The following is a 6,280-nucleotide window of genomic DNA, read 5'->3' as shown; positions in this document are numbered from 1 at the left end:
GTCGTTATTTTGATTTTAAAACAGTCAACTAATATAAAAAGAAAATTTGTTTGAACTATATTTCTCACAGAAAAACATAATGAATGTAACGATGTGATTCAATACTATATCGGATGATCTGTAATCATTTACATGTACAGGTATTTACAACAGTAAATATGTCAAACGGCGCCGTTCTGTGTAGACCTGTTTGACTGTCAATAAGCCATATCAATTAAATTCAACTTACATTAGAGTCAGAATTCTCCAAGCTGTTGGTTACAATGTCATGAATACCTTCAAATAGAGACAAATTCTATGAATGTGTTTATTAATCAAACTTTCGAAATTCTTTTACTTAAGATGTTGATATGGGTAGTAGTAACTTTGATTAGATTCTTTTCTTTCAACGTATACCTATTCTAATGCTGTGCTCCTGTCAAGATAACTAGGGATGGGATGAATCCTGAACTTCTAACCCTTGCAACAGCACCAAACGTTTTACCTTTTGAACTTAATACAAAACTCCTTCCAAATGTGACCATAATTCTGTTTATAGCAATTTGAAAATCACTTTGAAATATCGTTAACAATGTTAGCAATATCTTTAAAAATATAGTTTAAATGTATGTCACAAGTATTGTTTCAGTGCCGCATCACACAACAAGTTCAGTTCAACATCCGATTATAAAACGACATATTTTTCATAAAACTACTATTTAAGACATTTAAACTATCAGAAAAAACAAGAGCTGTCACTTATGATGACAAATGCCTCCGCAACGCCTTGAACTTTGACCTGGTGACCTTTGACCTGGTTACCCCAATGTCAGTAGGGGTCGTGTACGCAATACGTACTATCAGCATTTGAAGTTTGAAGGTCCTGGGTGTAGTGGTTCGCGAGTAAAGTGCCTTCATGCATAAAGTTAACATTGGCCCCTGTGACCTTGACTTTTGACCTGGTGACTCCAAAGTCAGTAAGGGTCGTGTACTCAATGAGTACTATCAGCACATGAAGTTTGAAGGTCCTGGGTGCAGTGGTTCGCGAGTAAAGTGCTTTCATGCAAAATGATAACGTTGGTCCCTGTGACCTTGACCTTTGACCTGGTGACCCAGTGTCTACAGGGGTCGTGTACTCAATAAGTACTATCAGCATGTGAAGTTTGAAGGTCCTGAGTGCAGTGGTTCGCGAGTAAAATGCTTTCATGCATAAAAATAACGTTGGCCCCTGTGACCTTGACCTTTGACCTGGTAATCCCAATGTCAGTAGGGGTCGTGCACCTAATAAGTACTATCAGCAAGTGAAGATTGAAGATCCTGGGTGCATTGGTTCGCGAGTAAAATGCCTTCATGCATAAAGTTAACGTTGGCTCCTGTGACCTTGACCTTTGACCTGGTAATCCTAAAGTCAGTAGGGGTCATGTACTTAATAATTACTATCAACAAGTGAAGTTTGAAGGTCCTGGGTGCAGTGGTTCGCGAGTAAAGTGCCTTCATGCAAAATGTTAACGTTGGCCCCTGTGACCTTGACCTTTGACCTGGTGACCTCAATGTCAGGAGGAGTCGTATCATCAAAAAGTACTATCAGCACGTGAAGTTTGAAGATCCTGGGTGCAGTGGTTCGCGAGTAAAGTGCCTTCATGCATAAAGTTAACGTTGGCCTCTGTGACCTTGACCTTTGACCTGGTATTCTCAAAATCAGTAGGGTCGTGTACTTAATAAGTACTATCAGCAAGTGAAGTTTGAAGGTCCTGGGTGCATTGGTTCGCGAGTAAAGTGCCTTCATGCAAAAAGTTAACATTGGCTCCTGTGACCTTGACCTTTGACCTGGTGACTCCAAAGTCAGTAGGGGTCGTGTACTCAATGAGTACTATCAGCATGTGAAGTTTAAAGGTCCTGGGTGCAGTGGTTCGCGAGTAAAGTGCCTTCATGCCAAAAGGTAACGTTGTGACGAACGAACGGACAGTTGAAAACTAATATGCCTCCCTTCGGGGGCATAAAAAAAAAACTGCATCAGAAAGTATAGTTTATGTTAAGACACCATATAATATTCACCGTCAATATCCTCTGTATCAGATTTACCTTCATTACTATTGCCGTCCGCGTCACCCTGTAAAGGAATGAAAAACAATAAAATATTTCAAACGAGGTTAGCTAATATTTTGTTAAAAGCTTTATGCTCCATTTCCACTTAGTCCACCTTTAAAGTGTGTCTTGTTTCTATGAATCGTAACATCAAATGGAAATTTGAAAGAAATATGGAGGCAACATAGGCGGTTAAGAGGAAATGTTGTGATTTTGCAACTAAGAAATGGAACTGATGAAATTTCATTATTTTAACTGTTAAATGAAATGAAAAGTTTGCTAAGGCTAAAAAGTGCAATAAAATGTTTCCTTTCTCTTGGATTATGGGATTATGGCCTTTGACTTAGTCAAATATATACATTAAGGGCATAACGGCTGATGTCTATTAAATCTCAAAATGTATTTGACCTAGAGTCATAAAACATTACTGGATTGTTACACAGCATGTAAAGTTGGGCACCTAATGTTCTCTTAAAGATTTTATTCAGCCAGACAAGAGCTATGGAACCTGACTAAGTGCTAAATACTGATAAAATGCTTTGTGTTCCATATGTATCCAAAATAGTTCACCTAGTGTGATGAAACTATATACAGTGACAGGAAGTGCAAGCCCCAGTGACCTATGGACGCACATGTAATTCTCTATTTTTTCATTATTTCTATTTCAACTGTCAACAAATATGAAAAATAAATATGTTAGAAATTTTTTTAAAAGATTATAACGATTTGATTAAAAGAACTATTTCTGATTACCTGTGCGTGTAAGTTAAAACATTATATAGGTTTAATTAAACGGTGCCGTTTTGTGCATACTGGTTTGACCTTTAACATGCCATACTAATTCAAATCGACATACCTTAGAGGGAAAATCTTTCAAGCCCTTGGCTACAATGTCCTCGGTGCCTTCAAATGGAAATAAATTCTATGAATGTAAACTAAACATATGTTTATATAATTATAAACTGTCAAAATTATTTTACTGAAAATTAGAGTTGTAGTTACTTAGTTTACATTCTTCACACGTATACCTTTAAAAGTGGTATTCAGGTAAGATGACCACGGATGAATCCTGGATGTTTCACCTTGACAAAAGCACCGAAACTTTTTACCCTTTGAACTTTTTGTGAAAACTACAATTTTCCTACCGATACTTAAACTGTCTGAAAAAGGAAAATTAAAACAACTGCCTCAAATAGTATAGATTATGTATAGACACAATATAATATTCACCGTTAATATCCACTGTATCAAATTTAAGCTGATATATATTGCCGTCGGCGTCACTCTGTAAAAGAATAAATTGAAATAATAAAACATTTTATACAAGATTTACTAATATTTCGTTAAAGGCTTTATGTTCCATTTCCATTTACTTCCCCTTTAAATGGTGTCTCTGATTATTTTCGTGCATTAACTACTATACACAACTTGTAGATGTTTTTTAAAGATTAAGATGGTATAAATATCCTAATTAGCTTTAGGTGAACAATGAATAATGTAAGCAAAGAGTGAGTTTCTCACACCATTCACGAGCTGTTAATACACCATTTTACATATGGGCATTCCGTGCAAAGCCTACATGTAATACGGTTCTACAACGTATAATGTAAAAGGTAATCACGTCAACATGTTCAAACAACGATGACATTCCGTGCACTTCATGGACATTGAATGGCGCGGATTGAAAATATATTCATTTTCGTCTTTTATGTTAGACTAGCATTAATGTATGTATGCGTGTATGGATCTGCATAAACTCTTGAGATTCCTTGGTGCCTTCATCCTTCCGTACTCGGGCACAAAGCAACGCTCTGGGATTCCACAGATATCATGATGTGATGAAGCACGTTATCCTTAAAACAATTCTTCATTGCAATTATGCATGTAATAAACAACTCATTAATTTAAGATTGTCAGTTGGTCAGCTCTGTGGCCAAGCAGTTTTCAGAGGTCATCTGAGCTGGTGTTCCTTATATCGATATTTGGCAAACTTGTATACTTCTACTGCAAGAATGACAAGTATCTACAAACTAGCATTAATTTTAAAAATAGAAACTGTGGTAATTAAGCATCTGAACTCGGTAAATTAGAGGGCCTTGATTCTTACATGCTTATTGAACTATTTTCTTAAAAAGTATGCCGGGCTGAATCCCAGTGGTAATAAACCGAATGTCATGTGGCAATCGGACGTCATAATTGACATCATAATGTTCTCTTACTTAAAGCGCGTCAGACCTTGTTAATCGCAGGATAAAAATAAGCTTGAACCTTCATTTTGTTTAACTGGCAATCAGTTCGAGCTGTGTTAGAATTCTTAATAGTATTATCAATGCGTAATTTCATCATAGCGATATCGGTCAGTTTGTCACTAACAGTTTTGATGTAGGCATAAGAAAATGAGATCAATATAATTGCACCTTACTAATCCTACTAGGTGTTCTGTATTACAAAAGTGATTCTATCGTGATATTTTATACAAGCAAAACTGTATTATCTGCATTATAAAATACTTATAAGTATTTCGTTTTATTATCGGCTTGTTAAAGAGAATTCCGATAGTTTTTATTCCTCTCATAGATTTGTTTTCAAATTCACATATATGATAGGAAAATTTGTGCTGAAAACAATGAACAAATAACAACAATGGGTCACTAGGCTTGTTTTTGTGAAAAATTGTTTTGAAAACACTCACTGTTGCTGAAACTGCCAGCGATTTTTCAACATTTTCATAATGTTCTGCTTTTTGTATAAATACCAGCCAAAACATATATCAAGACAGCACAATAAGGTTTATTCTTTTTACATATTTTATTATATACTTACTTGATATCATATTCATATCTGTAATTATACTACATCCTTACAATAATGGATACAAATGAAAAAAAAATCTTGTTTCATATTCACTTTTGTGAATTTTTCTCAATAAAAAAAGTCCATAGTGAAGAATATATTTTTAAATTTGAAAAAAAAAACTGTTTCATAGAATCTTTTCCTGTTTTTCTTGTGTATAAATAATCGTATTGTGAGCACAAAAATATCTTAAAATGTATGGGTCACCAGGCTAAATTTTATGTTAAAGACCGCTTGAATACAACACCTTTTCGGACGAAAAATGGCGCAAACCTGACCAAACTGATTGCATGTATATCTGCTTGAAGTTAAAAAAAGTTTTAATTTTTTTTATTTCTTTCTATAATTGAATACTAAATAATCTGAAAGGTGATATTGTCTTATCAGTACTAAGCCAATTGTCTTACATTATATGAACAACACTGCCTTTGTACTAAAATGCGATGTGAAAACACAACCACAAAAATGGCAAGATATCTGTCAGACATGATACTTGTCAATACAACATAAACCAGTATCAACATTTGATTACTGATAAAACTTATCAAAACTGTTTATTCATTCAGGATTCCTCATATTTAAGATTGTCTGTCACATGTTTCAACAAATATTGACTTCACTTCAGTTTTCCATAGAAAGTGTCGGCTGCGCAGAAAGATGCGCATAAAAAAATATTGGAATTCCCTTTAAAAGCTATTTTTCACCATAAGTAAGTTGACAAAACCATAGGAATCAGGTTTTGAGGGGTAAATCAAATACATATGAATAAATCCTAAATGTTTTTCTTGTGCAAAAATGTGTTAAACCGTTTTCATTTTCCACTCATTTATATAATAGTAAGGGAAGTAAAATAATATATATCTCTGCTTATAAGTATTAGCCCAAAGCAAGAGATGTCATTCATTGCGGAACAGAACCTTAAATTAAATATTTAAACTTCTGTAATTGATATTAACAAATCTTAAATTTCACATTTGTAAAATCATTTTTGGTTACTTCAAGGACTTGGAAATCAATTTCTAGACTTTATTTAATGCGTTTCTATCATTGAAGATTTTAGAGTCTATCTCTATTTGATGATGTTGACCTCGTTTTTCAGTGGTGTTCTGTACCCCTCACTTCAGATTACGAAGCCGTAGCAACAACTAATATTTTATCACTACTTGGTCCCCCAAATTCTTAACAGAGTTTTCATGTTTTCTCCAATATCTTCAATTGAATAAGACATCAATGTCATAAAATAAAGTTGTTTCTACGTTGTCATTAACATTGAAAAAAAATCTAACAAATCCCTTTATTATTGGAAACGCCCTCTGAAAATCGTTTTGAACAATAAAAAGGTTCCTGTAACAACCCTCGAAGA

General features: G+C 34.4%; 1 long non-coding RNA gene across 1 annotated transcript; it reads right to left on the bottom strand.

Annotated features, from left to right (window-relative positions):
- Nucleotides 1-228: 228 nt before the first annotated feature.
- On the bottom strand, nucleotides 229-3,351 carry LOC128552700 (uncharacterized). Its single transcript, XR_008369146.1, has 4 exons — nucleotides 3,295-3,351; nucleotides 2,921-2,967; nucleotides 2,035-2,089; nucleotides 229-276 (listed from the first exon to the last, which is right to left on the bottom strand). It is a non-coding gene; the product is annotated as an uncharacterized LOC128552700 (long non-coding RNA).
- Nucleotides 3,352-6,280: the final 2,929 nt, after the last annotated feature.

Source organism: Mercenaria mercenaria, unplaced genomic scaffold, assembly GCF_021730395.1.
Source record: "Mercenaria mercenaria strain notata unplaced genomic scaffold, MADL_Memer_1 contig_3052, whole genome shotgun sequence".
Taxonomy (NCBI): domain Eukaryota; kingdom Metazoa; phylum Mollusca; class Bivalvia; order Venerida; family Veneridae; genus Mercenaria; species Mercenaria mercenaria.
This window is presented reverse-complemented; position numbering and strand designations above follow the sequence as displayed.